At 39.7% G+C, this 26,137-nt stretch overlaps 1 long non-coding RNA gene across 2 annotated transcripts; it reads right to left on the reverse strand.

The window, feature by feature from the left end:
* Window positions 1–1,462: 1,462 nt before the first annotated feature.
* On the reverse strand, window positions 1,463–22,998 carry LOC124855847. 2 transcript variants are annotated; one of them, XR_007035165.1, is made up of 3 exons: window positions 22,865–22,998; window positions 18,298–18,445; window positions 1,463–1,776 (listed from the first exon to the last, which is right to left on the reverse strand). It is a non-coding gene; the product is annotated as an uncharacterized LOC124855847 (long non-coding RNA). The 2 variants fall into 2 exon arrangements; XR_007035164.1 differs by lacking the exon at window positions 1,463–1,776 and adding an exon at window positions 2,630–3,189.
* Between the last annotated feature and the right edge of the window lie 3,139 nt (window positions 22,999–26,137).

The raw sequence follows: 26,137 nt of genomic DNA on the forward strand, positions 1-26,137 counted from the left end.
CGCTTGGTGCATCCAAGTCCATATCTCAGACAAACACGCAACAGCCAGAGGGACTGTCGGAGTGTGGAAAGAGATGGCCAGGAGGGATGGGACCGAGCAGAGGGATCCACTCAAAAGAAACACAGCTTCATGTAAAGCTTCTCTTCTTTCTCTCATTCCCCTAACTTTTTCATAGACACTGCCATGCACACAAATTTCCATATTTTTTCGAATAAAAGAGTCTTCTAAATTCTTTCAGACTTTCTGCATTTTAATCTGTAACTACTTGTAACTTTGCAACATGAAAAATAGGAAAAGGCATTTAGGCTGCTAAACATCATAGAACATGGATTTGTCTAAAGGGAGCACAAACATACTAGCTCCTCCAGAGTTTATTCACATACATATTACCAAAATTATTCATTTAATTTTAAGTGCCTCAACAACTTCTAATTACATCTTCTTAGTACTTGGTAGAATTGCCTTTTAAAATGTATAACAAACATTTGGAGAATCCTTCCACGAGCATTTCACGAAGTGTGCTGGAATTTCGACCCTTTCCTCCATACTGGACAGGTGTCAGGTTTGTTGGCAGGCCTTTCCACCTTTACCAGCTTTACCCTAAAGAATTTCTATGATATTTAAATTATTGATTTTAAGCCACAGTGTAACTAATTTCATGGAATATTTAGGCTCATCTTTACCTTTGAAGACCTGTTTGTGTCCAAGCTTTAACCTCCTGGCTGCTGTTATTCTTACGATGCCATTTTTGTGAAGGGTACCAGTCCATCCTGCTGTAAAACACACCCACAACATAATGCTACCATCTCTGTACTCCATAGTTGGAATGATGTTCTCCGGCTTGTAATCTTCCCCATTCTTCCTTCAATTGTGATTAAAGTCATTATGGCCAAACACTTAAATTTGAGTTCAGACCACTGGACATGTCTCCAAAATCTTTGTCCCTGTTTCCATTTTAAAACTGTAATCTGACTTTTTATGTTGCTTTTGGAACAAATACTTCTTCCTTGAGTGGTGTTTTCGCCAATAGACTCATTTCAATGTGAATAATGGTACTCTCTTATCAGCTTCAGCAGGCATCTTAGCTAGGTAGTTTGCTTTTGTTCTGTAATATAATTTAAAATATTAAAGCAACAATGGTTACAATCAATTGCTAAACTTCAGTGTAAGAGTGTGAGTGTGTTTCCTTGTATAAAACTAGGTGTGAAACAACATCAAAGACAAAGGGTCTTCCCAAACAGTGTGATCTTCTGACAAGATGGCTGCAAAAAACGAATGTGTTACAAAATGTTGGATCTGGTGGACCACATGCTGGACGTAAGATCATGTGCTCTCTACTCGTTAGTGTTTCAACACATGTGGAACACAGTGGAGCGGATCTTTAGAAGAGCTGGATATGTGAATCTTTCTAGTCCTGGTTAATAAGAAAAAGAATGTTAAATGATGTGACTGATGTGGCCGGTTAAACATAGGCAGATTTATTGGCCAACAAGACCCCATATCAACATAACTACAGAAACAAAGATAAATAAAAATAAATCAATCAATCAAAACAAGAACATTTTAAGCTCAAGTCCAGGATAGTTACACATATCATGCTTAGCTGTGTGTTTAGCTTAATGCCATGCCCAGTTAGTTCCTCTGTGACCAGCCTGGAGGACATGTTTCTCTCCTGGTGCAGATTTTGGGGTTCGTAGTTAAGGTGATTACCTGCTTCAGCGATGACAGAGGCAGACGAAAGAGTGGCGTCCAAGATAGATGGAAGCAGCCTATTATCTTGAGGACACGTGAAGGAACATTTGCGGAGAGCAATTATTAATTTAATTTAATCATGCAATATGCAGACATCAGTATATGTTTTATACTGAGAAAAGACATAAAAACCAATGGAAAAACACATTTTCCTAAATAAGGAACTTTGTTCCTTAAACCAGTCATGTGGTTTCTGATCCCTATACCAGAGGTATATGTGTGGTAGCTGTGGCATCAGCTGTGTTATCTCCTTGTCCCTCAGTCCCTGGAACCCAAGATTTCAATTGTTTTATAATCCTGGGTCAAAAGGTGTTTTTTTGCATTGTCCTCTTGACCTATTTTATTTCACGAACCCAGCTGCCTTTTTCTGAATAGAAGACACTGTGGGGAAAGTAAGAGTGCTCACTCTGCCCTTTTTCTGTGCTGCCAGTGAACAGGTTCACATTTAGCTGACACATTTTCATTCAACAGGTCTTCTTCTATTTGGTATATCATGTTATTTTTCTGCTTACAGCAATAGCCAGTTGATCTTTGCCACTCTAGACCTCTCTTTATCATTCCTAAATTGTGCTGTGAAAAGGCATCTGCTCCCTTACAGATTCAGTTTTTATTTCCATCCATCCATCCATCCATCCATCCAGTTTCTATACCCGCTTCTTTTATACTGGGTCGCGCGGGAGCTGGTGCCTATCTCCAGCAGTCTATGAGCGAGAGGCAGGGTTCACCCTGGACAGGTCGCCATTTCCATCGCAGGGCTGTTTCAGATCATCAAACACATTTTAAAGATCACCTGAATCAATAAATTATTTTTTATAAATTATGATTTCATTTAATATTAAAATCTAAAGCTATCCAAACAACCTGGCCATAATTGAAAAACATTATTGCCTCTAAACCAAATAACTGGTTGTGCCAACTGTCATAATCTTTGTGGCCGATTTGACCCACATACAGAACACTCAAAAAACAGAGGACCATTTAGATGTTGTTTATTCTGCAAGGCAGAAATGAATGGAACGAGGCTCAGGCCAGAAACGGGCAGCTGCAAGACAACGACAGGTAAGTGTTGGTTCATACGAAGGGATCTCTAATTTGCAGTTTTGCTTACAGTTCAGAAAGCTCGATTCGCCAGGGAGAGAGAATGTCGAGTCTGAGAAGAAGTTAGAGCGGGCTGCTCAAAGTCCAGCAACGCTTGGTGATACAGTCCTGGTGGCCATTGGAGGGTGGACAGGGTTTGCTTAATCTCAAGAGAGCGGACTGCCAGCTGGTTACAGATCCATAATTAGTCATGTCCTGAGGGGGGTTGTCGTGGCTTGGTTCAAAAACCAGGTAGGCAAAACACTCAGGCGTCGAAGTGCTGGCAATCCTCCCTCTTATAGGTCTCCTGCTGATGGAGCCACACCTGTCATGCTCTCGACTCTGCAGCTCCAGCGGCACCTAGTGGTGTTACAAGGTTAGCAGCAAGCCCAGTAACCCTCCCAGACTCTGACAGTAACCTTGGCAGTAACATCTGCCATCAAGCATTCGATATAACTAGCATCAGTCTTTTACATCTTATTATTTAAATTCAGCATCATTGGCATGTGTGTGAACGTTAAGGCCTGTCAAAGGTCTTGTCACAGCATCTCAATCAGATAAGAGTCTGAACCAGACCACTCAAACCCTTCTTTTTTTAGCTACTCAGAGGTTGCTGTGATTTCTCACTAAATAACCCAGATGCGCTAGAGCTTAAGGTCACAGACTGGTGGTCAGACATTCTCCTGTGGGATTTCCTGGTAAAGAGCAGAATTCATGGTTCCATCCCATATGACAAGTTATCCAGGTCCTGAAGAACCAGAGCAGACCCAGACCATCACACTACCACACTCATTTGTGACTGTCAGTATGATTTTCTTCTCAATTCTGTGTAAGCATGTTTAACAGAACACACACCCTCCAAAACGATGAACGATGAGTCCACAAATAATTTTTCCAAAACTCTTGAAGTTAATCTATATGTTCTTTGGTAAATGTGAGACGGGTTTTGTGCTCTGAGGTAAGTGAGGCCTGCAGTAGTTTAGATGTTCTGGGTTCTTTTGTGATCTCCTGGATGAGTCGGTGCTTTCTTTTGTTTTTTGGTTGGCTGGCAAGTCCTGGGAAGATTCAAAACTGCTGCATATTTACTCTGTTACTTATAATATTTCTTAATGTAATTAATTGGTTCACTCTCGAGGACTGGAGCGTGGGTACCCTGCTGGTTTAGGGTCTCATCTGTTCTTGAATGTATTTAGATCAGGGCAAGATGTGTTGCTTTTTGAGATCTTTTAGCCAACTTCCTATTGTTATTTCTTGATCATACAGGTCAGGCAGTAATCACGCTTGGATGTGCCTGAACTTGAGCTCAGCCTTCCAAAAAATGTTGTTAACCACGGTTAATTTATTAACTAAAATGTGGGAGTGGGAGTTGCTTTTTATAGGTTGGTTTGAATAGTTTTTTCTGTTAATGGTGGAAGTCGTCACTGCAAACTACATTTTGTGTTTACTCAGGTTATTAAAATTTGTTAGATGACAAAAATGTTTTAGTGTCACAGAATAACAAAAATAGAAGAAATCTGTAAGGGAGGCAAAATCCCTTGTCACACCACTATATGGTTATACATGTCAATTTTTAATCAATTATGTGAAAAATTACTTATTTGTTTAAAAAAACTAAGGCTGCAATTTATTTGTTTCAGACTTTCAAGATTTTTTAGATTTTCTGGCTTTAAAATATACATTTGCCCTTTAAATGTCTCATTTAATCTAACTTTAGCAACACAATGGGTTTTGTTAAACTTTGCTATTAGCTTTATTCTGTCATTAAAAAAAGTACCTGTCAGGAAAAATTTACTGCATTCAATAGAAAATGTATCTTAGAGGTCCGCCCCAACAAGATCAGAGAAGGCCTGCAGGCAGCAGCTGGCCCACTGCGCCCTGCTCAATAAAGGCAGTCATTTTATGACCCCGCCTCTCGGCATTTTCATTTTAATGCTCTTTTCTTCTCTGTGCCCTTCGTCTCCTCTTTTCAGTGTTTCTTTTAGTATCCAACAAATTTGTCTTCACTTGCATTTAAATTCTTATGGTGTCCTGTTTCCCAGAACACTAGACCTGTCAATTGTCTCTTCCTTATTACACATTTTTTTCCTGAGTGTTGGTCTAACATGGGAGGAAGACAGAAGCTGCAATAACCGTATTTCCTTGTATCCATTTTCTTACAAAGACAAATTCATTTTCACAAAAAATTAAATGAAGGGGCTTGCTTTTTTGAATCCTCTGGAAATAAAAAAGATTTATAAGAATAAAAGCACCACTAAAACAAAGAAACAATCTTATTACCATCGAGGAAAACTAATGGCTGACAAATCACAGAAAATTAAAACATAAGCCACATTCCACATGGTAATAATGTAAAACAGAGAAGGAGCACCTCTAGGGGGATTTGGGCCCAACAAAGATTCAGAAAAGGGGCTAAAAAAACCTAGCCTTGTTTATTACAGGATGTGATTTTTTCCTGCAGGCTATGGAAAGGCAAAGGTAAAAGACAGTAATAAAAGTGTGGGAGAGGCTGAGAAGACTAGGAGGGTGAGGAAAGAGAAGAGAAAACAAACTGGACCTAGACAGAGAAAAGAGTGAAAGATGGCTCAGGAAGAGAAGAAGTTTGAGTGGCAGGCGACTGTGCAGGACTATCTAGGCTCAGACCGCCCAGATCCACTGACATTTACAGAGTGGCCGATCGCTCTTTGCCATCCTCCTCTTGAAAAGTTCAAATGCACAAAGATCCACAGAGGAAAATGCTACGCTGTGTGGATTAACACACTCTCACACCTCCATCCTGAGCGTGCTGCAGCTGTCACTCTGTACATTTCCATGTTGGTCTGGTTTTAGCTCTGTCTCTCACCTATATCTTCTTTTTAAACAACAAAGCACCAAAGGTACAGTGTGTTTAACCTCTCTTACTTTGTATATGAATATGTGGTGACCTGCTAGGCTCAGGCAGGCTGACAGATAGATTAGAAGAGAATGTGTGATACATCCAAGGTGAAGAAAGGTTACAGACGTCATTAAAGCTAAGCTTCTCTAATTTCTATGTTAATGTGCTGATATTAATATCTATAATTTTGCTTAACACACTCTTAGCCCCCCTTGGTCCCTCGTCATTTTTCACGTTTTTTTTAATGTATATGTTCATTCTTTCAAAACCTCGGCAGTATTGCTGAAAGGCACGTTATTTATTTTGGGTTGAATTTAAAATGTACATTAAATGTTTTAATTTAGTGTCGAATGTGCCTTTTGCTCTAAACACAGCAATCTGTGTCCTTTCAACATTGAACATCCAGTTTTTGAATACTCTGACATTGCAATTTGATTTCAGATTTTAATTTTTTTCCTTCGCTTGTGTTGATATGTTTTCCACTTTATGTACTGTAACTCTGTCAGATTTAATAAATGGATTGTAAAAATAATAAACTTTTTGATAACCTGCTTATTAGAATTTCCAAAACTGCCATTGAAGAAGTTAAAATGTCTGTAAATTTATGAATATGTGCAATTTATGTTCAGGTGTGTTAAAAAGAGTTAAAAAAATATGTGGGTGAATGATATGAGGCAATCTTTAAAATAACATTTTCAACGATCACAGATTAGCCATTTATTCATAAATGAGTTTGCATGAAAAAATTATCAGAATAAATGTTGCTGCCAATTTTTGAGTCAGAATCTGATAATTTAAAAATTATTTAAGGAATGGGGAAAATAAATCTGCTTTATTATTTTTTTCTAGAAATGAAAGGTGCACAAAGACAAAAGTGTTCAATCTTGACTGAGTTCATCCTTAAAAAGAGCTAGTTCTAAGTTCTGTTCACCCAGGTTAATATAATTCATTTTAAATTCACAGCTTCATCATGAACTAGTTCTACTTAATTCATCATATTGTGTCTAATGTAACGTTACATACTGTTCATGATATCATTCTCCAATCAGCATGCTGATTATGTCATTGCACATTTTTAACTGTTTTATTTTCCTGTTTTTTGTTTGCTTACATAAACTGTATTTCATTAAGGACGAATTTGCCACACATTATTCAAATATTTTGACGCAACAAGAGTATTAAAGTTTGACAGAAAAGCGTTCCATTTAGATTTAGTTTGTATTTGAAGCCACATTAAAAACACTTCAAGGTTGGTGTTTCTCTGTAATAAAATACTGATTCTGTTTATACATGTCAGTTGACAAAATCTTCTCTCACTTAAATTAAAGGTAAAATCTAAGCTGTTATTTTGTCTATTTACTACAATGGTCTCAGAATATTGACAGAACTGACAGAAAGCAATAAGCTGCAGCTTCATTCTGCTTCAACTCTGCTGGAGCTGCAAACTCATCTCCAATCAAAAACAACAAAATCGGGCTGCAAAAAAACTTGGTTTTGTTACTTCTGGTGTTATAGCATGAGCCTTCTAATTATATTGCTAAGGTGAAAGCAAAGACATAGCATAACATTTAAGTTTAAAACGAGTAGGGAGACATGAATTATCAGTATCAGATCCCACAAAGACTGCTTCTGTGCGCATAAAGCCTGAACTATCCCTGTGCCCGCCCACACTCACACAGCATTCATCAAGCTCTTACCTTGGAGGAAAAATGTTATGGCTCTTTTCTGCCTGACATATCAAAAGTTTGTTGTTAAATGACACCAGGGTGAGCTTCACTCAGTTCAATTCCAACATGTAAAAAGTAGAATAGTTTAGTTCAAAGATCTCAAAGAGGGATGTGCCACTCAGTCACGTCACTGGAAGTGATATTCCAGAAAAAAACACAGAAGGCTGGCCGGTTCAGCATGTGATCTTTAAACATTACACGTATTAATGTGCAAAAATAGTTCCAATAGTGACCAATGCAGTCCACCAAGGGTGGCTCGTATTTACTTAAATACAGTACCAGATTGAGTTTTTAACAGAAAGTGCACAGAGAAATTGACAATCATGCTGATAAACTTTTAAAATGTTGACAACGTTTGACCCAGCTGATTGACTCTTTTAAAAATTGACTGTTTACCTGCAGCACTTATTAAAGTAAATTGCCACAGCTGTCACAGTGAAGGGCTATGCATAAAAGTAAAATGTTATTGGAAAAAAAAAGCACAAAGATTTGTAAAAACAAGAATCTAAAAAAAGAAAAACAAAACAAAATTGAAAACCTTTTTTCCATCATCGCAAAAATAAACTGAATGTATATTTTAAGTATTAACCAGGAGAGAAAGCTTTGATAACACCTTGTCGAAATAACAACTTAAGAATAATTTTTACCTCCTTTCACTGATTATCAGTCCAGCGTTGGTTGAACTTTCTCTGACCACCTCAGATGCACCAAAGTGAATCTTCCAGCAGATTTGATGGCTGGCGTGCCCTGTTCGTCACCTCTTAATCAGACTGTTGGCACTGGCTGCCCAGAATTGGATGAACCTTTGCAACCCGTGCTTCTATGCTGCTTCCAGAGGTCAACCTCACATCTTCACACCGTCCGAGGCAGCTGCAGACTGTCCTGTATGAAATCTAATTTTTTCCTTTTCCTTTGTTTTTATCTCTTGCTGGTTTCTTTTATTAACCCAGACGTGATCTTTCACAGCTCATACTTGAAATACGGGAGCTTCCCCCACCCTATCCTGTTTCTCGGCCATGCCAGAGTTTTGCATTTCCCATTTTAGTCACATTTAGATATAATTTATTGAGCGTCAGTCAATATTACTGAGATTTATATTTTTCAAGCCTGATTGAGAAACAAGCTGTTCTTTTGAGCACAGGTACACAGCGCTTGTGAGTATAGTTACCTTGATTGGATTCGATTGCAGGACAGCTGCAGTGTAAACAACACTGATTGCACATTGTCTGCAGGAACTCTTACTTAGTGTCCAAGATTAGGGTCTGTGTCTCTGTCCGAGAGTTGTAAACAATGATAATCAAGAAATGGAATAAATAAAGCAAACTGCTGCAAAGTTTTTCTAAGACTGATTTTAGAGATTGTAGACTCTGAATTCAGAGCTTTATCAGACCACCTTTGATTACGGCACACATTTCAGTTGTTTAGGGTAACAACATTTAGTTCAGTCTTTTGCCACATTTAAAATTTAAAAGTTTAACAATCTGAACCAATTCATAATTTTTCCTACAGGCCATTCCTAAATTTATAATGAGCTTTAAACCCTGTGGTGGCCATTTTCTCAGTGAGACTTCTGTTCAAAGGTCTCAAAGTGAGAAAATGGCACTGATTTTGGAATCCACTGATTTTAGGGTAAGTATGTGTTGGACATCTTTGGATTGCACATTTAATCATTGTTTAGTGCCAGAAAGACAAAAACATCATAGAACATCAAGGATTCACAACCAAACATCTGAGAAGACTTTTGTCCTGCTGCACATTCTCAATTGGGCTTTGACTTTAACTGGGCCATTCTAACAGATGAATATGCCTTCATCTGAATCTACCAGTTAAGCTCTGCTGGTATATTTATGGTTCCTATCCTTCTGGAAGGTGAGCTTGTAGCCCGGGCTCAAGTTTTTGCAGCTTCTTACAGGTATTCTTCAGTTTTCCCACCGTCGCCCCTTGGCGATTGTGGTAGGGGCTCGACCTGTAACCGATGGGTTTGCTAGTTGAAACCCCCCCTCTGTCTATCTCAGTTGTGTCCTTGGGCAAGATACTTCACCTGCCTCCTGCTGATGGTGGTCAGAGCGCTCGGTTGCACCAATTGTATAGCAGCCTCACTTCTGCCAGGCGAGCTGTGGCTACAAAGTAGCCTACTACTGTCAGTGTGTGAATAAATAGGTGGAGTGTAAAGTGCTTTGGGGTTTTCAGACTTGATAAAGCGCTATACAAGTGCAGGCCATAACCATTTACCAAATTGTTCCTTGTTTCTGTGAAAGAAAAACTTCCCTACAACATAATGCTACCCACAGCCATTAAATTAAACAGTGCCCTGATATAGGGTCACAGTTTGAGATGTATCGCGCAAACATTACACAGCATCAAAAGGACAACATTCATAAAAACTAAATCCAGTCAAGACATATATCCTTATCTTTTCACAGCTTTCACCTCGTTGGCGGCTGTCAAGACATTCTTGTTGGATTCCCAAGTTTGGTGTTAATTCATTTTTTGCAACTTTCAGCTTTGGCAACTTTCTTCATTCTTCTCAACTTCGTGCCTCATCCTAAAACACAAGTAGTGAAATACACCCTTTAATCCACAAACTAGCTCAATTTTTAGGCTTTTTTTAATAATGATTGTTTTGGGATGTTTTCAGGTTTTTTACCCCAGTTAAGCTAAATTGGCTTAGTTTACTTTTATTTTAATAAAGTAGCTATATTTAAAAACAAATTAGTGAACTTGACAGTTTGTGGTTTTTTGGAAACAATTATTTGACTCGGCAGTGTTTCAGTGCTGAGAACGTCCACCCACTGACATCTGTTGTAAAGGCTCATTGACTCATCTTCCCTTTTGTTAAACCGTCCTTATAATTAAACAATGAACAGCATCACAATATGTTAGAATGGTAGAATATTTTTACCTCTGTCGTTCATGATGTGCGCGTTTAGTTCCATTAACCTGGTTATACGCACCCTCACACACTTCCACAAATACACAAATATAAATTTACTAACTGACTTTTTAACATAATGCATTTTTACCAGCACAAGACATTATGCGGGTTTATCGTTTGAGCGTTGCCCATAACAACCAACTGTTTCAGGCTAACGGCATGGCTAATTCCCATTTCTTACCCACGTTTTCTAAGCATTTGGGCATCCCAGTTGTTTCTGTAGTTGAAGATGACAGCAGACACTTAGTAGTGAAGCGGTTAAAGCAGGGCTGGCAAAAACACAAAAATTCTTACAGATGTAAATATTTAGTCATTTAACATATTTAATGGCTTTGAGTGTTCAATATGTTTGTATGATTTTATCATGATGATGATTATTATAATTACCAGAAAAAAAACTTGATGCGATTTCATGTATTTGTTTTAAATCATTTGCAATTATGGATTCCTGCTTGCAATTATTAATTGCAAGCAGGAAGAAAATAGTGTAATATTCTCTTTTTTAAACATATGTCACTATGGTAAATAACCCTGGTATGTATACATTTGTTATTACAGGACTGCTAACTTTACATGACAGATGCTGAGTCATGTATGCTTACACAGTTTGAATCAGTGCTCCATTTCCCAGTGGAATAAATGAGTGTTGTTATCATTCTTCGGCAAACTAAGCATGTAGTTGGAGGGAATTTGGTTTGCCGCAACACAAAAGGGTATACAATATCATATTATTGCTTACCCTATTGTTTATTAATAATAAATCCCCACTGCAGGCGAACACTGATAACGAGTCGGGTTCTGCTGGAGGTTTCATCCTGTTAAAAGGGAGTCATTCCTTTCTACGGTCACCACATGCTTGCTTAGTATGAGGAATCGCTTCAAAGTCAATGACTTGATGTAGTCAACCATTCTCTTTTGCTGCATACTTCCCCAAGAGCAGTGATTGGTGAGAAATCGTTGACTCACCATTGACAAATGGCATTTTTTGTCCATTTAGTTCAAATTTGATCCAAAACATGAATTAAATTCTGAGGGAGAGGGCTAAGAGGTTGCTGTTTAGGTTAAAGTGTAGGAAATAGGATTCAGCCTTGGTGGTACTAAAACAATAGCCAAACTAAATACATAAACATTTAATCTGGTCCTCTGGTCACCGGTCTGTGTGTGGAGGGGCTGAATTCCTGCTTCTATGTATTTTCTTTCTCTAGGCTGCAAGTTAAAGCTTAGAGTTCAGTTAGTTGTTTTCCAGCAGGGTAAATATCTTTACCTGTTTAAGGAAACAATAGTGAGTGTTTCAATCGAAGCCCCGAGAGCAGATCTGATGTGGACTGTTCACACTGAAATAAACATAAGGCATATTTGTTCTGCCAAGAAATCATTTTTCTTTTTGATGCACTGCTGTGAAAAATTACTGCATGCAACAATCTGTCCCAAAAGCTCCAAACTTCTGAATTATTCTAATCTATGAGCTGACTGATTCTTCTAAAAACATGGATGGAAAAATAAGGTTTTGAGATGAAGAAAATGGGTCCAAAAATTTATGTGGATGGATTATCAGGTTCCTAAGGGGATTAATTACACTCGAAAACTGTTCAAACTAAAACAGGGTATTTAAATCAGTGGTTTTTCAGTCCTCACAAGTTATGCACTCAGAAAACTAAATTGATAAGAAACGTTAAGCCTCCATTCCATGAGGTGGTTTTTAGATAAGGGTGAATATGGCTCACCACCCAGGACGTTGCAGTCTGGAGGGTACTACAAATATTTGCAAATAATAATGAAAAAATATCAGTCTGTTAGTTGTAGCCCATATCAATTTTTTATGTGTGCAAATTTACACTTTCAGTGGCTAATGACAAAAAAGTTTATATCAGATTAGTCCAGTCAGAGATCGCCAAGTACCAGCTCCTTATCGAAGAGGAAAATCAGAAGCTTAAAAGATATATAAGTAGAACAGCTTATTTCTCATCATTAATAGAAGAGAATACGAATAATCCTAGGTTTCTCTTTAGTACAATTGCTAAACTGAGTCATAGCTTTGTTGATCCATCCATTCCCTTAGCTCTCAGCAGTCATGACTTTATGGGAATCTTCTTAAATAAAATTATCAGTCAGTCAGTCATTTTCTACCACTTATTCCATAGTGGGTCACGGGGAAGCTGGTGCCTATCTCCAATCTTTGACATACTCCCGAAGACAATTACTTCATCCTCAGCAAGTGAGACAACATTGGAAATAACTGCAGAACCTAATTTGTGTTTGGACTGTTTTGATCCTGTGGAGCTTCCTGAGTTATCAGAAATGTTAGCTTCATCTAAACCTTCAACTTGTATGTCAGATCCAATCCCAACCAAATTATTTAAGGAAGGTTTGGTAGGTGGGTTGGTCTGGCCTCCCCGTCGACCCCGCGCCGTTCTGGACCCTTAGTGGGGTGTCTTGAGACGACATTGTTGTAAATAAGTGCTATATAAATAAATAAACTGAAACTGATACTATCTCTGTAGTTATGCTGCTATAGGCTTAGTCTGCTGGAGGACATAATGACCACCTTCACCCTCTTCGCTACATTCTCACACTACTCTCCAATTTTGCATTATTTGCTGTTATTTCAGCTTTTAACTTTGTTCTCTCTTTTCTCTTCCTAGAAGCTACACCTGGCCTGACTCTGTGTCTACCTGTGACACCTTTCTGGAGAGGGGCATCGTCCAAGCTTCTGCTGGCAACAACTTAATGCTCACCCTCTACAGATGATCCACATGGCCCTGTCTTTTAGTGTTTAACCCTTTCTCTCTCCTAGAAATGGCGATTGACTGAGCTTAACTGTAACTAATTATATGTGCTCTCTTTCAGACTCTAACCTTGAAAACTGTCTCAGAGTTTATCTGTTCTTTCTTTCTAGATGAAATGACTAAAGGAGCTACATCCATTAACATTTACTTTTCCTTCCCATAGAAAGTACTCCTGGATCAGTGCTTCTTTGTTCTTTTTGTGTCTCTGCTTTGTTCTCTCAAGCCCCCAGTTGGTCGTGGCAGATGGCCGCTCACACTGAGCCTGGTTCTGCTGGAGGTTTCTTCCTGTTAAAAGGGAGTTTTTCCTCTCCACTGTCGCTACATGCATGCTCAGTATGAGGGATTGCTGCAAAGTCAATGCCAGTGACTGTCCACTGTCTCTATATGCTCATCCAGGAGGAGTGAATGCTGCAAGTCACTGACTGGATGCAATCTGCTGGGTTTCCTTAGATAGAAAAACGTTTTATCCAATTTGAATAAATAACTGAATCTGACTGCACTGTTCAATGGTTAGGATTAATTGGAATATATGAACCTGACTGTTGTGAAGAACTTTGAGACGACATGTGTTGTGAATTAGCGCTATATAAATAAACGGAATTGAGTTGAATTAGCACTAGATTAAAGGGTTGTTTCCATCTGTGGTCCAAACTCTAAAATACATATTCTGGCTAAACCTGAACTGGATTTTTCTACACTTTCCAGAGTTTCTTTAACACACAGTTTGGATTTGGTAAAATACCAGTGGAAACAGGAAAAAGGCTGGTCAGCAATTAAAACAAGGGGTTGATTGAATATCAATAAACAATTTTCCACTGATTATTGGGAAGGGTAAAAATAGTTTTTGACAATTAGGTGTTTTTGTTAATAAAAGATTGATCTTCTTTTTAAATTGTTTTCTTTTTAAATCTAAATCTGCCGGGGTTATGAATAATTTTGGATTTAACTGTATGTAACCTCAGTTAGCTTACACATTAGAGAGGAAAAGAGGGACTTTGGTGAGTATTTTGGAATATCCAACCTCCTGCCCCGAAGTAATCAATCTGAGGTGAGATAATGTCAGAATGACAGAAGTTAAAAATCTTCTTTGATAAAAGGCTGAGTCTCTCCTGCTGCAGGTTTTTCTATAGTTATTTTAGTGAACCCAGGTTGTGACTAGATACTGCACATTGTTGCAGGGATGTGGCAGCTAAAGAGAGCAATGTTGCTCTTTCAGAAGCTTCTCAGCAACAAACCTGATTGAATTCTTGCATATTTCTTCACATGTCTGGGGCAATCAGAACCATGTACCAAACCCCTACGCAAGTTTAAAATGAGTGTCAGTCTCCACAGATTGACACAAAACCCATGAACTGGCCTAAAGCCATCAACAGTAAGTATTTTTTACCACAACCACACAAATGCATGCACTTCCCTTACTTCCAGTTTAAAGCCATATCCAATATCTGGCCTGACTGGGTTGTCCTGAATCATTCCCTCAGGTATGTAAGCTCTTCATTAAAGCTGTGGCAATCAGAGAGGCAGAAAGTGCAGCTCCTCGTAAAGAGAATGGATCACTTCCCCATCTTCTGTAGTAAGCTGTTTGCAAGAGTAGACACCCTCCTCCATTTTCATTAGCGGCCTGACTACTATATATTCTCCATATAATTGAGGTTGAAACCTTCTGCTCTGTAATGGGTCTTTCCATAACAATCTTTTAAAAGTGAAAGCCTGCCATCCTCGGGTGATCTGAGAAATTAGTTTGGCTTGGGTGTGTGTGTTGTTATCACAGAAATCACTTTTCTGTGATAACAACGGTCATTTTCTTTTAAGCCACTTTTCAAAGGTAGTTGGAATAAACAAAGCCCTGTCCCCACTTTCTAAGATATAATATGTCAAAAATTAAAGCTAGAGATGAAAAATCAAATCTCCGTACCTCTGACTTGTAAACAAGTCCTGCTTAAATCCTGGAGTTTAAAAGGCAGTTTGATTGTTCTCATGTACTGCTGGTGTATTTTGATTAGTGTAATTTGACAAATTCAACCTTTTCTTCTGAAATCTATTTTTACGTGCAAATTCATGCATACAAGTTGAAATATTTCCCGGGAACTGTTTAATTTGCTTCTTTTATGTTGCTTTCATTGTTTCAGTCTTTAATGATATTTTATGCTGGCTGTTGCTTTACGATAAGATGTTTCTGCAAGGAGGAGATTACAATGTTTATGATTATTTTATGAACAACAAACTACTTTATAGACATAACTGAATGCAATTATAACAAGTTTTCATCATCTGGGCAATTGCAGGTGTTGATACATTAATGCACTAAGCCTAGCAAAAGTATTCACTCCCCTTTTTGTTACGTTTTAACCCCAAACGTCTGTATTGTATTTTACTTAGCTTATGTGATAGACTAAGAGCTACTTGATGGCACAGCTGATAACACTGCTGCCTGGCAGCGAGAAGGTAGAAGCCACATTTGTTAGGTGACTAATGTTGAGCCTTTTCGCCTACATGCAAACCTCTAATGACAATGACCCTTAATAAACAGCCAGAGCTACAATAGAATAGTCTAGATCAAAGTATCTGTCGGAATGGCCCAGTCAAAGTCCTGACCTAAATTCAACTGAGAATCTGTGGCAAGACTTGAAAGTTAGACACAGAGGCTCTACATCCAATCTGACTGAGCTTGAACTATTCAGTTGAAAGAATGGACAACCAATTTAAGGTCCTAGATGTGCGAAGCCGGTAAAGTTCTTAACTTAAAACGACTTGCAGCTAATTGTTCCAAAAAGGGATTTTATACAAATCACTGAGTCAGGGGGGCTGAATACAAATGCATTCCACACTTTTCAGATTTTTCTCTGTAAAACATTTTGATAAACTAATGCACAGCTATTGACTACTTTGTGTTGCTCTTTCACATAAAATCTAATTACAATACATTAAAGTTTGGAATTGTAGTTTGGACACCATGTCAAAAAGTTTACGGGATATGACGCTGTAATCTAGTTACTTTAATTCCCATTTTATTCCAAGTTGAGTTGTGAACATATAGCAAGTTTTCACAAAGATACAGCAGTATCTCCTGGTCTTCATCTGCAGATCTTAAAAGCATGTGACACATTTTCCCATCATCTTCAGTGCCTCTTCACGCCTCAGACAGATTCCACATCTCGAAAGGCAACATCAGAGGAAAACTGATGAAAGCGAGCTCCAGACGTAAAGAGAGGTCAGGATGGTCACTGTTAAATTTGGGTTCAAACAGCTGATGAAATGAAACATTTTACTCTGCCACATAACTTCAGTTATAGATCAGATTGTTTTTGGGCCCCCTAGATTTAGGTCCTTATGTGGGAAAAAATCATTTTATGCCTCCAGTCTATTAGCCTATCAGCTAGCACCATCAAACTCACTTTCAGCCAGGAGAGTTAGGCTACCCGTTAGCCTGGGTGATTTGTGGTCATGTATAAATTGGAAATTGCGGTCTGAGTCAAAGCAGAGCCATAAATAGAGGAAAGGAGACGAAAACAGCACCCTGACAGATTCGAACAGAATTAATGGAAGCCAGCCTTATGCAAATGTGAAACACTTTCTTGATAAATGTAGTGAAAACACATCTCTCTGCTCACTCTTAAAGCCAAAGAGGAACAACACAAAGCATTCACAGTAAAGACTGAGATAAACTCAGTTTGAAACAGTTGCACAGGCACTAAAAAGATTTCCACAAAAAAAGTGTTCTCTTTATTTGCTGTTTCATACGATGTTAGATATATAAATAACTAATGACAAAAATTCAAACAGTGTTTCTCAGAGAAATGTTCAGCTTATTTATTTAGTTTTTTGGTGGATTGATTTACTGGTTTAAATACATTGTGACCCTCCTCTATGGTCGTAACTGGATACATGCAGGTCAGAGGTGAGTCTTGATTCATGATTTTTTGTAATTTATCAAACATTTACAGATCTTGAGTTTCAGTGAGTTCTGTTGGCAGAACATGGCGCCATGAAAAGGTATTTGCCTCATTAAAGATTTCTTATTCTTTATATTTTTGCACACTGATATGTTTCAGATCATGACATAATTGGCTGTACATTCAAATAAATATACATACTGCTCCGTGATCCTTATTTTTATTTCCTCTATAGTTTATATATTTATAGTTAATCCTGGTATGCTGTGAGCAATAGAAATCAAAGTCAAATTCCTTGTTTGTGCACACAAACGTGGTCAATAATTCATAAAAGTTTAGCTCGGTTTAGCTCTTCCTTTCACCTTGTATTACTTCACACAGATACAAAAGAAAAGATGGCGTCACTGTTGCCCAGGAAAGCTCAGGGTCCCTCATGCCATTCTCATTCTTGTGTTATATACAGTCCATGTTTGCCTTAAATTAATGTGCATGTCTTAATACGGTGTTGTCTTATGTGTGCATCTATAATGTATGAATTTAAAGTGTGCATGATATTGTGTGTGCTTATGGTCACTGGGTTGAACGTGCATGTGTTGTGATGTGATAATGCATCAACTTTTAACATCTATGTCAGATTCATGTGTGTGTGTGTGTTGGTGTGAGTGTGTGTGTGCATGAGAGGAGCTGCACAACCCAGCACACCAGAGGACCATTAGTGTGAGTGTTTGAGAGAATAATAAATTTGAGCAGGGCGGAGAGAAGAGAGAGGCGACCACCAATCGATCCCTCTGCTGTTTCTCAAATGAAGAGGGAGGGATGAGGATGAGAGACGGAGAGGAAGATAGACTGAGACAGAGATTCTGGGGTTGCTGGAGCAGGTGGTGGAAAGTTTCAGTTTTGAGAGAATTGAGAGTGGAGCACAAGGATTTGGAGCGAGAGACAGGAGGAGACAGGAAGATGGTGCAGCAGGGTAGAGGGGAAGTAAGTGGAGTGAAAGACAGCCAAACGATCAGTCCAATTAAGAGCCGTCCCTGTGGAGGCTGTCCCTGCTCTCTGCTGCCAAGACTGCACAGCTTCAGCTTCCAAGGACATACTTTTCAACATGCGTCTCAAAGCACACAAACCTCATTGGAAATTCATTACATTTTTATGTTCATGTACATGGCTGCATGAATTTATCAGAGCTCAGGTAACACCTTAAGAGGCTCACCCAGGAAACAGACGATTTTTCATGTACAACTCTAATCGCACATACCTCATGAGGTGCACAGCCTCGGGTGTGTGGGGTTTAGGGACGATGTGGTGCCAAAGATGGCTGGCGCCATCAGCTACTGGTCCCAGGGTGCAGATGTGTGCCAGAGGCTAATACACTCATCTCTGCTCTGCCCACCCACCAGCTGCAGCTGAGGGGAGGCATAAACACATAGTTTCAAACACACAAAGAGCATGTTTTACAGGGAATGCACTTATATTGCATACCCATACTCATTTACCTGTGCATTTGGTGGTGTTAAAGCTCCACATGGCACACCACTCTAACTCTTTATTTCTTTATTACAGTTACAACCAGATATTTACACACACTGTATACAAAAGACAAAACCTTTTTTCCCTCACTATCATTCATCACACATTAGATTGGACAACATTTTCCTGCTTTGCCTGTTATGGTTACCAAAATTATTTCCTGTTGATTTATGCCAGAATCAGAATCAGAATCAGAATCAGAAAAGCTTTATTGCCAAGTACGTTTTTGGACATACAAGGAATTTGTTTTGGCGTAGTCGGTGCAATACAATACAAATTAAACAGTATAAACATATCTACAATATAATATAAATATATGTGCACAGTTTTAAGTGAGTGAGAGTAAATATAGAGCAGTATAAGATGCAAGAGCAATACAACAGTGCAGATGATCATTGTGCAAGTATGGCAGGAGTCCAAGCTGAGCGTTAATGTAACGCATAGAGTTGCAGGTTACAGGTGTCCTGTCATCAAAAAAGGGGGGGGTGTGGGGGAAAGGGAGAGTGTCAGGGTGGTTTCCGGGCTTTGTTAACAAGGCTGGTGGCAGATGGGAAAAAACAGTTCTTGTGGCGTGAGGTTTTGGTCCAGATGGACCGCAGCCTCCTGCCAGAGGGGAGAGTCTCAAAGAGTCTGTGACCAGGGTGGGAGGGATCAGCCAGAATCTTCCGTGCCTGCTTCAGGGTCCTGGAGGTGTACAGTTCCTGGAGCGACAGTAGACTGCAGCCAATCACCTTCTCAGCAGACCGAATGACACGCTGCAGCCTGCCCTTATCCTTGGCTGTAGCAGCGGCATACCAGATGGTGATGGAGGAGGTGAGGATGGACTCAATGATGGCTGTGTAGAAGTGCACCATCATAGTCTTTGGCAGGTTGAATTTCTTCAGCTGCCGCAGGAAGAACATCCTCTGCTGGGCTTTCTTGATGAGGGAGCTGATGTTTGGCTCCCACTTGAGATCCTGGGAGATGACGGTTCCCAGGAAGCGGAAAGATTCCACAGTGTCAATTGTGGAGTCACAGAGGGTGATGGGGGCAGGTGGGGCTGGGTTCTGCCTGAAGTCCACAACCATCTCCACTGTCTTTAGAGCGTTGAGCTCAAGGTTGTTCTGGCTGCACCAGTCCAACAGATGGTCCACCTCCCATCTGTACGCGGACTCGTCACCATCAGAGATGAGTCCGATCAGGGTGGTGTCTTCCGCAAACTTCAGAAGCTTGACAGACTGGTGACTGGAGGTGCAGCTGTTGGTGTACAGGGAGAAGAGCAGAGGAGAGAGAACACAGCCTTGGGGGGAACCGGTGCTGATGGTCAGGGAGTCAGAGACGTGCTTCCCCAGCCTCACGCGCTGCTTCCTGTCAGACAGGAAGTCAGTGATCCACCTGCAGGTGGAGTCGGGCACACTCAGCTGGGAGAGCTTCTCCTGTAGCAGAACTGGGACGATGGTGTTGAAGGCAGAGCTGAAATCCACAAACAGGATCCTGGCATAGGTTCCTGTGGAGTCCAGGTGCCGGAGGATGAAGTGAAGGGCTAGGTTGACTGCATCATCTACAGACCTGTTGGCTCTGTAGGCAAACTGCAGGGGGTCCAGGAGGGGGTCGGTGATGTCTTTTAGGTGTGAGAGCACAAGGCGCTCAAAAGACTTCATCACCACAGAGGTCAGGGCGACGGGTCTGAAGTCATTAAGCCCTGTGGTCCTTGGCTTCTTGGGAACAGGGACGATGATGGAGGACTTGAAGCAGGCTGGCACATGACATGTCTCCAGTGAGGTGTTAAAAATGTCTGTGAAGACTGGAGACAGCTGATCAGCGCAGTGCTTCAGGCTGGCTGGTGAGACAGAATCCGGTCCAGCAGCTTTCCGTGGGTTCTGTCTCCTGAAGAGTTTGTTGACGTCCCTCTCCTGGATGGAAAGAGCCGTCCTCGGCGTGGGTAGGGGGCTGGTGGGGGGGAACTTCAGGGTGGGGGTTGGAGGTGCCAAGGCCCCTCTTGAGGTTGGGGAGGTGGGGGTGGTGGATTGTGGCTGCAGCTGTTGGGGGGTGTCGTGGGGGATGGTTGCAGGACTGTCCCTTTGTCTTTCAAAGCGGCAGTAGAACTCGTTCAGGTCGTTGGCGAGGCGTCGGTCATTGATGGAGTGGGGGGCTTAAAACAATAAAATCATTTTTATAATTAACTTTGAATCCAGAGGTTTACCTACATTTCCTGGTAGAATGGCTCTGCCCACAAATTATCTTGAAAGATCAGAGGTTTCTGATGGTCTGTCCAAAATACTTTTATACTTAAAGACTTTTATGTCCTTAACCACTTTGTAACTAATCTGGTGTCATTGTATACTTGGAGGACCCATAGGCTTTAAAATTCTGGCTGATGTTTGGAGATGTTGCATTTAAGTGGCATTTTCAGGCATCTGGAAAATGTACTGTAGGTTAAACCAGACTGGCAGAGGTCGACAGTTCTCCTGATATCTTAGCTGATGTAAGCTTCTCATGATGTCACACAAGGAAGCAGTGTGTTTGAGGTGTCGAGTGGACATTCATGGGTTTAAAGAAAGTTTTCCACAATTTTCTCTCTCTCATTATTCGGGCATCTTGCAAATAATAATAATTTTGGTAATCCTCACCGACCTAAAACAGTAAGCGTTTTATCTGATTCAATGTCAGAGGGTTAAAACAATGTTCTGTGTATATTTATACTGTGTATGTGGTTTCAACTTTGAATGGCAAGCAAATCTAACATGTCGTAGAACTGAAGAAGGCATTACCTAGAAGAAATAAATCAAGCTTTGGAGTGGTGTTGGAAGACAGCAGAATAATAAAAAAGAACGAGGGAATGACAATCACAAAGAAGCCAGAAACAAAATGAGGCGACAAACTCAGAAATAAAATCACTGATGATGCATAATTGGATGCAGGTTTTTTATTTAAAAACAATTCCCTAAAGATTAATTCTCCCAGTATATTAGGTTTTTTTTTTTTTTATTGCGAGAACTAAATTGCAAAAACAGACCTGTGTTTCTGCACAAAACAGAAAATAACCTTCAAGTAAAAGTGTTTCTTAAACTGAACCAGAAATAAAATTACACATTTTACAACACTTGTCTTCTTTTCTTTTTATAATAATTTATAGTTTGCATAGAAAAACTAAGACTGAGGCCAATTCATTTGTCATGACAGCTTCTTCTCAACTACATCTCTTCGGGTAATGTTCACAAATTTGTGTCAGCGAAACATTCTCTTACTCAGAAAATAACCAGTTCAAAACATACTTAATTAAATCGTTTTTACTACAAAGTTTTGCTAACTTTTATTCAAGTTTCATGTTTATGTGATAATCTGTTGCACTCACCATTATTTACAGCATATCTTCTCTATTTTCTTTTACCTGCAACTTTCTTAGTAACATTAAGGTTGTGGGGAATGTGTGGATATATGGAAATAAATGACCAGGACTGCAGGTTCTGGAATTATTCAAATCAAAGCTCAAATGTTCAACTCCACACAGATTTAACACATTATTTAAAAGAAACAAAACCAAAAAAAAAAAAAAAAAACCACAATGCGGGAAGACATCAGCAATCACCTTAGGGAAGCAACTTTTGCTTTTCCTGTGCAAATAATTAAATTCATTTTTCATTTTCAGTTTGGTTTAAAAAATTAACAAAACCATCAAAAATGATTTGTAAAAAAAATGATGTTTCCATGTTCTTTACTTGTTCTTAAGGATGTTTGTTGATATAAATACTGATCAATCAGGCAGCTGTACTATCACCACCATCATTATTAAGCCCTTTTCAAATAATTTGACCCCTGTAATTAATTCCACAAATGGCAAACAAATTCACTCAAAAAGCAGACCATGCAGTGCTCAGAGAAATAACATCCATCTCAGTTTAAATGTCTATGGTTAAAGTTCACAACAAGACAGTTAGAAAAAGACAGAAAAACTATGGCCAGTTTGAAGCAGTTGCCAGAAAAAACTGTTCCCTTAAAGAAAATATAGCAGCATGCTTTATGCTTACATATTTAAATCTGAATTAACTTCTAATCAGATTATTTCTATAGGACCAATTCATTTTATGTCATAATCTGGCTGTGTTATGGGTTCTGAATTTGAGTTCTGTCAGCTTTCTCTGCACTGCCTTATTCTTCAGTTGCTGTTATTTCAGTTCAGTCATGTTGATTAGATTAATCATTGATTCTTGTGTTTAGATTAGTTTCTTGGATTCCTGTGTTAAATGTTTTAGTTCGTGTTTACATTTAGATCTGGTTCCCTCTTGTTTATGTTCTTTAGTTAGTTCCATTGTTACCTGCTTCTGTTCTCTCAGATGTGTTGTTGTTCCCCTGGATTCTTTGCTCATTTGTGTTGATCAGCCACTCTCCTGTTGCCTGCATGTTCTCTCCCACCAGCTTCTCCTGATTTCCCTCTGATTAGCTACCCTTGTTCATTGGTCCATTCTCCACCCTACCTCAGTACTTATACTTTTATTGTTTTCCACTGGTTCCTCTTGAATACGTCCTGCTCCACGTCCGTTACCAAGTCTTTTCCAGTTTATTATTACGGTTATCATTAAAAAACTCTAACTCACCATGCTGGTCCCCAGTGTTGTTCTGCATGTTGGTCTGACAAGAACACAATATTATGACATTTTAAAGCTAAGGCTTTACAAGAAATCCATTAATCCATTGTCTTAACACTTATACTTGCAGGGTCGCATAGGGTTGCAATCTATAAAATGCAATCAAACTCAGTTTAAAACGCCAGTTGGTAAAATGTATCTGTTTAGGAAGTTTAGCAGATTTCATTGAGTCATTGACTTCCCAGCAATCCCTCCTGAGCAAACATGAAGCAAAAGAAGAAAAGAATGACTCAATCGAGTTGGAGATAGCCATAGTGGCCATATATGAACAATGAAGAATACAAGCATCCATATTTCCAACTTTCAAACAAGTGTGAAACTGGAACAATATCACTCAGATATGACATTACTCCGACTTCCAAGGTAAATGGAAAGCAGCATTAATACTGGGAGGATGATTTATGCAGTGGGAACAAGTAAGGCTGATCAACTGAACATGAAACAGTTGTGGGGAAGCATTAAGTCAGGAACTCAGAGGAGAAAGGCCAAAGCACAAGAACAAGAAGATCAGATAAACAGGAATTCAACCAAATGGGACTAAAAACTGAAATAACAAGAAATGCAAGACCAAAAAAGACTGAGCAATTCAGGGACAGGTGTTACAGGACAAACAGGAAATAAACAGAACACTCCACAAGGGCATCCAGATTCATAAAATAAAATTGGAACCACAAGTTAAACCTAAAACCCAAACCTACAAAACCTAAATCACCACAAAGTCCCTCAGCTCATGACAAACAATCTTGCTACAAACCAGACAGCAGGCCTGTTAACTGTTCTATCTTTATCATGGAAAGACATTTTGTAAATTTGTTAGGTGCACTGAAGGATGAAATCTGAGTTTTACCTCAGTCTTTGCCTCAGGACGTATACAAACAGTAACTCAAGTCACAAACAGTAGATTTTGATATATATTTAATTGCATCCTTGCAAAGTCTTAAAATATACTTTAGGTTGACTGGTCTTTTTGAATTTCCTTTAGGAGAGACCTGGGGTGAAAGTGAGCCGGTACGGTCCGGTACTGCGTACCACTAAAAGATTCTGTCCAGGTACACAGTACCGGGAAGAGGGAAGAACGGTTGTCTGCTATGAAGCCGTCATCCAGAACCAGTTACGGCTGCAAAAACGCACGAGCACACAAAGAAGATCAAATCCGCTACCAATAGGCAGTCTACAACATGACTTAATCTGTTTATAAATATAGCTTTTTTCCCCTCCTATATGTATATATATATATATATTCTACATTGTCAAGTGATTCTAATTTCTGCCTCATACAGACAGCATACAGTAAAGTAAAAATATACAGGGGTTGGACAATGAAACTGAAACACCTGTCATTTTAGTGTGGGAGGTTTCATGGCTAAATTGGACCAGCCTGGTAGCCAGTCTTCATTGATTGCACATTGCACCAGTAAGACCAGAGTGTGAAGGTTCAATTAGCAGGGTAAGAGCACAGTTTTGCTCAAAATATTGAAATGCACACAACATTATGGGTGACATACCAGAGTTCAAAAGAGGACAAATTGTTGGTGCACGTCTTGCTGGCGCATCTGTGACCAAGACAGCAAGTCTTTGTGATGCATCAAGAGCCACGGTATCCAGGGTAATGTTAGCATACCTCCAAGAAGGACGAACCACATCCAACAGGATTAACTGTGGACGCAAGAGGAAGCTGTCTGAAAGGGATGTTCGGGTGTTAACCCGGATTGTATCCAAAAAACATAAAACCACGGCTGCCCAAATTACGGCAGAATTAAATGTGCACCTCAACTCTCCTGTTTCCATCAGAACTGTCCGTCAGGAGCTCCACAGGGTCAATATACACAGCCGGGCTGCTATAGCCAAACCTTTGGTCACTCATGCCAATGACAAACGTCGGTTTCAATGGTGCAAGGAGCGCAAATCTTGGGCTGTGAACAATGTGAAACATGTATTGTTCTCTGATGAGTCCACCTTTACTATTTTCCCCACATCCGGGAGAGTTCCGGTGTGGAGAAGCCCCAAAGAAGCGTACCACCCAGACTGTTGCATGCCCAGAGTGAAGCATGGGGGTGGATCAGTGATGGTTTGGGCTGCCATATCATGGCATTCCCTTGATCCAATACTTGTGCTAGATGGGCGCGTCACTGCCAAGGACTACCGAACCATTCTTGAGGACCATGTGCATCCATTGGTTCAAACATTGTACAATGCACCAATACACACAGCAAGACTGGTGAAAGATTGGTTTGATGAACATGAAAGTATTTAGATCTGGCCTGCACAGTCACCAGATCTAAATATTATTGAGTCAGGAAACGTTTTCCTCCACCAGTATCACATAGTGACCTGGCCACTATCCTGCAAGAAGAATGGCTTAAAATCCCTCTGACCACTGTGCAGGACTTGTATATGTCATTCCCAAGACGAATTGATGCTGTATTGGCCGCAAAAGGAGGCCCTACACCATACTAATAAATTATTGTGGTCTAAAACCAGGTGTTTCAGTTTCATTGTCCAACCCCTGTATATATATATATATATATATATATATTCTACATTGTCAATCTATTCTAATTTCTGCCTCATACAGACAGCATACAGTAAAGTAAAAATATCGATACATTTTAATTAGTTTGAGTTTGGACTTTGCTGAGAGAGAGAGATCTCGAGGGGGCCACAGATGAGAGTAACAATTAACACACACACACACACATATATATATATATATACCCCAGTATGCCCCCAGTGCCCCCCCTAAGTACCGGCAAGAATTTAAAACTACTTTCACCCCTGGGAGAGACTGTGTGTGTGTGAATGGTTGTTTGTCCTGCATGTCTCTGTGTTGCCTTGAGAGGGACATGCGACCTGTTCCCCGTCTCTCACCCATTCACCGCTAGAGAGAGGAACTGGCAACTCCGCGACCCCGCAAAGATTATCAAACATAAATAATGCATGGAT

The sequence above is a fragment of the Girardinichthys multiradiatus genome, chromosome 19, assembly GCF_021462225.1.
Source record: "Girardinichthys multiradiatus isolate DD_20200921_A chromosome 19, DD_fGirMul_XY1, whole genome shotgun sequence".
Taxonomy (NCBI): domain Eukaryota; kingdom Metazoa; phylum Chordata; class Actinopteri; order Cyprinodontiformes; family Goodeidae; genus Girardinichthys; species Girardinichthys multiradiatus.